Here is an 11074-nt window from a genome sequence, read left to right on the forward strand (position 1 = left end):
AGACTCTGAGAAATCATATTGACTTGCTGAGTCAATATTTTATTCTGAGCCAATATGGCATTCAGAGTATCAACTTCAAGAACTCCCTTCTTCATAGGCGTCCCATTACTCACAGGATTCCTTTCAGAAGTGTACATGAACTGGTTATTAGCAACCATGTCAATGAGTTCTTGAGCTTCTGCAGGCGTTTTCTTTAGGTGAATGGATCCACCTGCAGAAGTGTCCAGTGACATCTTTGATAGCTCAGATAAACCATCATAGAATATATCCAGGATGGTCCATTCTGAAAGCATGTCAGAAGGACACTTTTTGATCAACTGTTTGTATCTTTCCCAAGCTTCATAGAGGGATTCACCTTCTTTCTGTCTGAAGGTTTGAACATCAGCTCTAAGCTTGCTCAGCTTTTGAGGAGGAAAGTACTTGGCTAAGAAAGCCGTGACTAGCTTATCCCAAGAGTTCAGGCTGTCTTTGGGTTGAGAATCCAACCATAATCTAGCTCTGTCTCTTACAGCAAAAGGGAAAAGCATGAGCCTGTAGACTTCAGGATCTACTCTATTAGTCTTAACAGTATCACATATCTGCAAGAATTCAGTTAAGAACTGAAAGGGATCTTCAGATGGAAGTCCATGAAACTTGCAGTTCTGCTGCATCAGAGAAACTAATTGAGGTTTCAGCTCAAAGTTGTTTGCTCCAATGGTAGGAATGGAGATGCTTCTTCCATGTAAATTGGAATTAGGTGCAGTGAAGTCACCAAGCATCTTCCTTATATTATTATTATTTTCGGCTGCCATCTCCTTTTCCTGTTCGAAAATTTCTGAAAGGTTATCTCTGGATTGTTGTATTTTAGCTTCTCTTAATTTTTTTCTTCAGAGTCCTTTCAGGTTCTGGATCTGCTTTAACAAGAATGTTCTTGTCCTTGCTCCTGCTCATATGAAAAAGAAGATGGCACAGAAAAAATAGTAATAATAATATGGATCCTTTATACCACAGTATAGGGATCCTTGTGTTAGTAGAAGAAAAGAAGGGAAGAAAATCTGAACTCAGAGAGAGAGGGGGTTCGGATTTTTGGAGAGTTGAAGGAAAGATGTTAGTATATCAATAAACAAATAGAAGAAGATGAGAGGGGGAAGTGAATTTTAGAAAACAATTTTTGAAAAAGAGTTAGTGATTTTTGAAAATAGTTTTTGAAAAAGGTTAGTATTTTTTTTCGAAAATTTTTTTTTTTAAATAAAAAATAAAAATAATTAGTTAATAAAAAAGAAATTTTTGAAAAAGAGGGAAGATATTTTTGAAAATTAGAGAGAGAGAGTTAGTTAGGTAGTTTTGAAAAAGTTAAGAAACAAACAAAAAGTTAGTTAGTTAGTTGAAACAAATTTTGAAAATCAATTTTGAAAAGATAAGAAGTTAGGAAGTTAGAAAAGATATTTTGAAAATCAAATTTTTGAAAAAGATAAGATGAGAAGATATTTTTGAAAATGATAGAAATTAGTTTTGAAAAAGATTTAATTTTTAAAATCTCAATTAATGACTTGATTCACAAGAAATCACAAGGTATGATTCTAGAACTTAAAGTTTGAATCTTTCTTAACAAGCAAGTAACAAACTTCAAATTTTTGAATCAAAACATTAATTGATTATGTTATTTTCGAAAATTTGATATAAAAATAAGAAAAAGATTTTTGAAAAAGATTTTTGAAATTTTCGAAAATAACTAAGAATTTTGAAAAAGATTTGATTTTTGAAAAAGATTTTGAAAAAGATAAGATTTTCAAATTGAAAATTTGATTTGACTCATAAGAAACAATTTGATTTTAAAAACTTTTGAAAAAGTCAACTCAAATTTTCGAATTTGATGAGAGAAAAAGGGAAAGATATTTTTTTTTTTGATTTTTGAAATTTTTATGAAATCATGAAAATTATGCAATGCATGAAATTTTTAGATCAAAACAATGAATGCATGCAAGAATGCTATGAATGTCAAGATGAACACCAAGAACACCATGAATGTCAAGATGAACATCATAGACACAATTTTGAAAAAATTTTAATGCAAAGAAAACATGCAAGACACCAAACTTAGAATTCTTTAATGCTTACGCACTAAGAATTCAAGAATGCATATGATAAACATGAAAAGACACAAAACAAAAAATCATCAAGATCAAACAAGAAGACTTACCAAGAACAACTTGAAGATCATGAAGAACACCATGAATGCATGAAATTTTCGAAAAATGCAAGATGCACATGCAATTGACACCAAACTTATGATATGACTCAAGACTCAAACAAGAAACATGAAATATTTTTTATTTTTGTGATTTTCTAAATTTTTTTGGATTTTTATTTTATATTTTTTGAAAAATTATTTTGAAAAAGAAAAATAAGGATTCCAAAATTTTTAATATGAATTCCAGGAATCTTATGCTCTAAAGCTCCAATCAAAGGGTCAGGCATGGCTTAATAGTCAGCCAAGCTTTAGCATATAATTACATGGACTGGAGTGATTAGTTGAATACCAATCCCAAAGCAGTTTGGGTATGGCTTTACAGCCAGATAGGATTCAACATGTTTCATGAAATACTAGAATTCATTCTTAAAAATCTTGAAGCCATAGAATAATTTATTTTTGAAAGCATTATTTTTATTATTTTATTTTATTTTTTTTTTTTTTCGAAAACAAAAGAAAAATTTTTGAAAGCTTTTTGAAAAATTTTTGAAAACAAAACAAAAAGAAAATTACCTAATCTGAGCAACAAGATGAACCGTCAGTTGTCCAAACTCGAACAATCCCCGGCAACGGCGCCAAAAACTTGGTGCTCTGATCTTAATTCATAATTGTCACAACTTCGATACAACTAACCAGCAAGTGCACTGGGTCGTCCAAGTAATACCTTACGTGAGTAAGGGTCGAATCCCACGGAGATTGTTGGTATGAAGCAAGCTATGGTCACCTTGTAAATCTCAGTCAGGCGGATATAAAATAATCATGGAGTTTTCGAATAATAAATAATAGAATAGGGATAGAGATACTTATGTAATTCATTGGTGAGAATTTCAGATAAGCGAATGGAGATGCTTTTTCGTTCCTCTGAACCTCTGCTTTCCTGCTATCTTCATCCAGTTAGTCTTACTCCTTTCCATGGCTGGCTTTATGTGATATATCACCACTGTCAATGGCTACTTTCGGTCATCTCTTGGGAAAATGATCCAATGCCCTGTCACGGCACGGCTAATCGTCTGGAGGCATCACCCTTGTCAATGGCTTCATCTTATCCTCTCAGTGAATAATATGCTCACGCACCCTGTCACGGCACGGCTATTCATCTGTCGGTTCTCGATCATGCTGGAATAGGATTTACTATCCTTTTGCGTCTGTCACTAACGCCCTGCAATCGCGAGTTAGGAGCTCGTCACAGTCATTCAATCATTGAATCCTACTCGGAATACCACAGACAAGGTTTAGACCTTCCGGATTCTCTTGAATGCCGCCATCATTCTAGCTTACGCCACGAAGATTCTGGTTAAGAGATCTAAGAGATATTCATTCTAGCTTATTTCATGTAGAACAGAAGTGTTTGTCAGGCACGCGTTCATAAGGGAGAAGGATGATGAGCGTCACACATAATCATCACCTTCATCACGTTCTTGGGTGCGAATGGATATCTTAGAAGCGAAATAAGAAGAATTGAATAGAAAACAGTAGTACTTTACATTAATCTTTGAGGAACAGCAAAGCTCCACACCTTAATCTATGGAGTGTAGAAACTCTACCGTTAAAAATACATAAGTGAAGGTCCAGGCATGGCCGAGATGGCCAGCCCCCTAAAACGTGATCAAAGGATCATAAGGTAATCCAAAGATGCCTAATACAATAGTAAGAGGTCCTATTTATAATAAACTAGCTACTAGGGTTTACATGAGTAAGTATTTGATGTATAAATCCACTTCCGGGGCCCCCTTGGTGTGTGTTTGGGCTGAGCTTAAGTGTTGCACGTGCAGAGGCCATTTGTGGAGTTGAACGCCAGTTTTTGTGCCAGTTTGGGCGTTCAACTCTGGTTTTGGATCCTTTTCTGGCGCTGGACGCCAGATTTGGGTAGAAAGCTGGCGTTGAACGCCAGTTTACGTCATCAATTCTTGGCCAAAGTATGGACTATTATATATTGCTGGAAAGCCCTGGATGTCTACTTTCCAACGCAATTGGAAGCGCGCCATTTCGAGTTCTGTAGCTCCAGAAAATCCACTTTGAGTGCAGGGAGGTCAGAATCCAACAGCATCAGCAGTCCTTTTTCAACCTCTGAATCTGATTTCTGCTCAAGTCCCCCAATTTCAGCCAGAAAATACCTGAAATCACAGAAAAACACACAAACTCATAGTAAAGTCCAGAAATGTGAATTTAACACAAAATCTATTAAAAACATCCCTAAAAGTAACTAGATCCTACTAAAAACATACTAAAAACAATGTCAAAAAGCGTATAAATTATCCGCTCATCACTTTCTCTTTACCCTTCTTGGTGGCCATCCTGAAAAGGAAAAAGGAAAGTAACATGCAAAGCCAAGGGTTAAAGCAATGAAGAGGACAGTACAAGTGATAATCAATGCCAAGGTAAAGAAGGATGTCGTTAACAAATGGTCGCGACTACATGTGATCAGGACATCAATGGAAATATAGCATGATAAATTAAGACAATTAGATGCAAGATGTTTATTGGCATGCTGGCAAAGGCATGAGTAGCATAGATCAAGCATTAATTTCTTAATTTGATTATCAAATGTAACAAACTAACAATTATGTTTGTATTGACAATTATATTCAATTAATAAAATATTGAAAGGGTTTTGTGAAAAACAGGCGTTAGAGTAGAAGGATAGAATAATTAAAAATGCACAATGCCATACAGGTTTTTTCACAAACACTTAGTATGCATGGTAAAGATGTTATTGAAAGTATTAAATTTGAACATGAAAACAACCCAAAAAAGTAATATTAATTGTCAATTAATACTTCAATATATCCACAAGCAAAATATAGGAGAAAACAATCACCCAATTAAATTTCTAACACCAATTAAAAGGATGTAAAAAGAAAAAGAAAGACAAAGAAAACATAGATAATGAAATTAAAAAAAGAAAAAAAAGAAGGGAATATAAATTAAAGTAATAATAGAAGAGTAAAAGGGGAAAAAGAAAAGAACATTGATAAAGAAGATGAAGAAGGAGAGAGAAAGTAGTAGAAAGTAGGAAAGAAGAAAGAAGAAAGAAGGGAGAAGATAGAAGAAAGAATGATAAGAGAAAGATAAGTAGGATTGGGGGGTGGGAGATTTGAAATCAGGCACTGAGGGGGGTTAGCTGTGCGTCGCTTGCGATGTGTACGCGCGCTTCACGCGTACGCGTGGATCGCGTTACTTTCAAGCGACACGTACGCGTGACAGGGGTTGTGCAATTGGCGCGGAGGCATCCTCGCGCACGCACAACTCTCTGTTCAAATCGCACATTTACCAAAATTTGAGGCGACGCGTGCGCGTCAGGGGCGCGCACGCGTGAATGGCTTGAATTGAAAAAACAACGCGTACGCATCAGGGACGTGTACGCGTGATGAGGCTTGTGCTTCCAGCACAATTCCAGCCCCACACCATCATAACTCTCTGGCCATACACCCATTTACGCCGATTTTGCAGGGTCATGCATACGCGTAGGTGACGCGTACGCGTGGAGGGCTGATTTTGCAAGTGACGCGGACGTCAGGGACGCGTACGCGTGGGCGTGTTTGTGCCTAAAGCACGCCTCCAGCCAAGCTCCCGTACAACTCTCTGTTTGGTTCTTTTTTCTTTCATATGCACATATGACGCGTACGCGTCAGCGACGCTTAGGCGTCGCGTGCAAAAATTTTTTTTTTTATGCAGAATGCAAAATGCAGCATGCATATGAATATGCAGAAATTATGAATGAACACTAATAAAATAAAATAGAATAAAAATAAGAATAAAAATGAAAGATCATACCATGGTGGGTTGTCTCCCACCTAGCACTTTACTTTTACGTCCTTAAGTTGGACGGTCTTTAGGCTCATTCTGCTTCTGTTGGTGGGTCTTCCAAGAGGAAGACCTCTAGCTCTTTGTGTTCCTTCATCTTCTCACCATGATAAAGCTTTAGGCGATGTCCATTGACCTTGATGAAATTGGGACTTGAAGGATGACTCAGGTGGAAGACTCTATATGGCTCTGCCTTCAGACTCTATAGGGGCCTTCCCATCTAGATCTCAGCTTTCCTGGCATGAGTCTCAGTCTGGAGTTGTAAAGGAGAACCAGATCTCTAGGTCTAAACTCTCTCCTTTTAATATGCTTGTTATGGACAGCCTTCATCTTCTCTTTGTATAATCTGGCGTTGTCATAAGCTTCGAGTTGAAGGGTCTCTAGTTCTGCTAGTTGCAGCTTCCTTTCAGCGCCAGCTTTCTCAAATCCCATGTTGCACTCCCTCACAGCCCAGAAAGCCTTGTGTTCCACCTCTACTGGAAGGTGGCAAGCCTTCCCGTACACTAAGCGAAAGGGGCTCATCCCAATGGGTGTCTTGTATGCTGTCCGATACGCCCAGAGCGCATCAACAAGTCTGGTGCTCCAGTCCTTCCTATGAGGCTTTACTATCTTCACCAGAATGCGCTTTATTTCTCTGTTAGATACCTCTGCTTGCCCATTGGTCTGGGGATGGTATGCTTTTGCCACTTTGTGAACTATCCCATGCTTCTTCAGTAGTCCTACTAATCTCCTGTTACAGAAGTGAGTGCCTTGATCACTCACAATTGCTCGTGGTGATCCAAAGCGACAGATAATATGGTTTCTAACAAAGAAAACAACAGTGTTAGCATCATCAGTACGGGTAGGAATTGCTTCAACCCATTTAGAAACATAATCTACAGCTAACAGTATATAAAGATAACCACTAGAGTTTGAAAATGGACCCATGAAGTCAATGCCCCAAACATAAAAAATTTCATAGAATAGCATAATCTGTTGGGGCATCTCATCCCTCTTGGATATATTACCAAACCTTTGGCATGGGGAACAAGATTTACAAAAGGCAGCAGCATCTTTAAAAAGAGTAGGCCACCAGAATTCACAGTCTAAAATTTTTCTAGCTGTTCTTTGAGGGCCAAAATGTCCTCCACTCTCAGAAGAGTGGCAAGCCTCTAAAATGGACTGGAATTCTGATTGGGGCACACACCTTCTAATTACCTGGTCAGTACCACACCTCCATAAATATGGATCATCCCATATATAATATTTGGACTCACTTTTCAGCTTGTCTCTTTGATGCTTAATAAAATTAGGAGGGAAAGTATGGCTAACTAGATAATTAGCTACAGGTGCATACCAAGGAACTACTTCAGATACTGCGTGCAAGCTATCAAATGGAAAAGCATCATTGATAGGAGTGGAGTCAGTCTTAATGTGCTCAAGGCGACTCAAGTGGTCTGCCACTAAATTCTGGGAACCATTCCTATCCTTAATTTCTGAGTCAAATTCTTGTAGCAGCAATATCCAACGTATTAGCCTTAGTTTAGACTCTTTTTTAGCTAATAAATACTTTAGAGCTGCATGGTCTGAGTACACTACCACCTTAGTACCAAGTAAATAGGCTCGAAATTTATCCAGAGCAAAAATAATAGTTAGAAGCTCTTTTTCAGTGGTGGTGTAATTAGACTGAGCAGCGTCTAAGGTCTTAGAAGCGTAAGCAATTATGAAAGGATCCTTACCTTTACGCTGAGCTAGCGCCACTCCTACTGCATGGTTGGAGGCATCACACATAATCTCAAAAGGCTGGCTCCAGTCTGGTCCTCTCACAATCGGAGCTTGAGTCAGGGTGATTTTCAGCTTATCAAATGCTTGCATGCAATCCTCACTGAACTCGAACTCAACATCTTTCTGCAGCAGTCTGGATAAAGGCAATGCTACCTTATTGAAGTCTTTGATAAATCTTCGGTAGAAACCTGTGTGACCAAGGAACAAACGGACTTCCCTCACAGAGGAAGGGTAAGGTAAACTAGAAATGACATCTACCTTTGCTGGATCTACAGAAATACCAGTATTAGAAACAACATGTCCTATAACAATCCCTTGTTTTACCATAAAATGACATTTTTCAAAATTCAATACAAGGTTTGAACTAACACACATGTCTAATACTCTATTTAAATTATCTAAGCAAAGGTTAAATGAATCACCATATACGCTAAAATCATCCATAAAAACTTCCATACAGCTCTCAATAAGATTTGAAAAGATACTCATCATGCATCTTTGGAAAGTAGCCGGTGCATTACATAAGCCAAAAGGCATTCTCTTATATGCATACGTTCCAAAGGGACATGTAAAAGTAGTCTTTTCCTGATCTTCAAGAGCTATATGAATTTGAAAATAGCTTGTATAACCATCTAAAAAATAGTAATGGGATTTACCTGACAGGCGATCAAGCATCTGATCAATAAATGGCAAGGGGTAGTGATCATTGCGAGTAGCTTGGTTGAGACGCATGTAATCAATGCAAACTCTCCATGAATTCTGCACTCTAGTTGTCAGGAGCTCTCAATGCTCATTTTTCACTGTTGTGACTCCAGACTTCTTGGACACCACTTGTACTGGACTGACCCATTCGCTATCTGAGATTGGGTAGATAATATCAGCCTCCAACAGTCTGGTCACTTCCTTCTTAACAACCTCTAATATGGTGGGGTTCAACCTTCTTTGGGGTTGACGAACAGGCCTTGCTCTCTCTTCCAAGAATATTCTATGCTCACAAACTTGAGGGCTGATGCCTACTATATCTGCCAAGCTCCACCCAATTGCTTTCTTGTGTCTTCTCAGCACACTGAGCAGCTGCTCCTCCTGTTGGGAACTTAGTTCCCTTGCAATGATAACTGGGAGCTTCTGATTATCCTCAAGGTAAGCATACTTGAGGTGGGGTGGAAGGGGTTTTAATTCTAATTTTTGCTCATGGCTAGGCTCTGGATCATCTGGAGCTAGTAATAATGGCAAAGTGTCCTCATTGTGTTCAGAGGGTGTCCCCACACTTGGACCTTGCTCCATGTGCCTCTCTTCTACTTCTTCTTGGTGAATTGCAGCTACAGTTTCATCAATGATGTCGCACTGGAAGATGGAATGATCTTTCGGAGGGTGCTTCATAGCTTCATTTAAACTGAAACTTACAGCTCTGCCATCTATCTCAAAGGAGTAAGTTCCTGAGAAGGCATCCAGCTTGAACTTCGAAGTCTTCAGGAATGGCCTTCCAAGCAAGATTGATGATGGTCTTCCTGAGTCATTAGAGGGCATTTCCAAGATATAGAAGTTAATAGGAAATGTGAGCCCCTTAATGCTCACCAACACGTCTTCAGCAATTCCAACCACTATGATGATGCTTTTATCTGCTAAAACAAAATGAGCTGCCTACCTTTTTAAGGGAGGGAGCCTCAAAGCATCATATATAGACAATGGCATAATACCTATGCACGCTCCTAAATCACACATGTAGTCAAAAAATATTACACCCCCAATGGTACAGTTAACCATGCATGGACCTGGATCACTACATTTTTCAGGTATACCTCCTATTAAAGCAGATATAGAACTACCAAAAAGAATAGTTTCTAATTCATTAATTTTATCTTTATGTATGCATAAATCCTTCAGAAACTTTGCATATTTAGGTACTTGTTGAATAACATCAAAAAGGGGAACAGTTACCTTAACCTTTTTGAAAATTTCTACCATTTTGGGATCAAGTTCCATTTGCTTCGTGGACTTCATTGCAAGGTGTGGAAATGGAATAGGAATGGCACCACTTGCAGCTTCTATGTCCTTTGGTGCTTCATTCTTTGGCTGAGCTACTTCTTCTTCAACCATGTCTTGTACTTCCTCTTCCTCTTCAGCATCTTCCACTTCAACTATATCTTCAACTGGGGCGTGTTCTTGTGGGCTTGGCTCCTCCTGATTTCTCTCTTGCAATGTGGTTTCGAACCTCAAAGTAATGGCATTGATGCCACCCTTAGGGTTGGGTAAGGGTTGAGAAGGAATTCTATTGGAGCTTGAAGACTGATTATTGGAGGTATTCATTAATCCAATCTGTGAGGCAAGAGCTTGTACAGCAGAGGTCAGACCGTTCAATATGGAGATAAGTGTGTTCTCCATGGCCTTTTGTCTTTGCTCAATAGATTGAAGCACTTCGTCATGAGAAGAAGAAGAAGGGTAAGTGATCTGAGGGGCCTGCTGTTGGTTGTTCTGAGGTGCTTGGGACTGCCTTAAGTGAGGTGCTTTGTAGGGCTGGTTTTGGTTCTGCTGTCTGTTATTGTTATTCCACCTCTGATTTCCGTTGTTGTCTCTGCCTCTTCTATTGTAGTTGTCCCTTCAACCTTGGTTGGAATTATCCCTCCATCCATGGTTGGAATGGTCTCTCCATCCCTGGTTGGAGTTGTCTTGCCAATCCTGGTTGTAGTTTCCACCTTGGTTGTAATTGCCGCCTTGTTAATTGTACCCTTGATTCGGGTGGTCATAGAAATTGTGAGTAGCTGCCAAGGTGTTATCTTCTTGTTGGAGTTGTGGACACTTATTAGTGTAATGAGTGTAATCAGCACAAATTCTGCATACTCTTTGAGGAACCAACTGTTGATTTTATTGTAGTGGGGGAGGCTGAGGTTGTTATTGATTCAGCTGCATCTGTTTTAGTAGGTTGGTCATCTCACATATAGCCTGTGTGAAAGCAGTAGTTTCACTACTAGAGCAAACCTCTGCAATAGCCTTTGAGTGGCTGTTCCTGTGCCTGTGATTCCGGGTGGACTCAGCTAGGTCGCTGATCAGTTGCCACGCTTCATCTGTGGTCTTGTACTTTTTCAGGGAACCATTACTTGCACCATCTAATGTAGTCTTATCCCGAGGCTTCATGCCTTGAGTGAAGTAGCTGATTAATACCAACTTGTCAATCATGTGATGGGGGCATGCGTCTAGAAGATTCTTGAAGCGCTCCCAATACTCATAAAGAGTTTCTAATTCACCTTGAATAATGCAAGAGATCTCTTTCCTCAATCT

General features: G+C 38.8%; 2 non-coding genes across 2 annotated transcripts; both read left to right on the forward strand.

Annotated features, from left to right (window-relative positions):
* The first annotated feature begins 287 nt into the window (after positions 1 to 287).
* Positions 288 to 395, forward strand: LOC148565725 (small nucleolar RNA R71). The gene has a single exon (XR_015884297.1). It is a non-coding gene; the product is annotated as a small nucleolar RNA R71 (small nucleolar RNA).
* Positions 396 to 10970: 10575 nt separating this feature from the next.
* Positions 10971 to 11074, forward strand: LOC148565726 (small nucleolar RNA R71). Its single transcript, XR_015883843.1, has one exon. It is a non-coding gene; the product is annotated as a small nucleolar RNA R71 (small nucleolar RNA).

This window comes from Arachis ipaensis, chromosome B5 (assembly GCF_059453495.1).
Source record: "Arachis ipaensis isolate K30076 ecotype BB chromosome B5, ASM5945349v1, whole genome shotgun sequence".
Taxonomy (NCBI): Eukaryota; Viridiplantae; Streptophyta; class Magnoliopsida; order Fabales; family Fabaceae; genus Arachis; species Arachis ipaensis.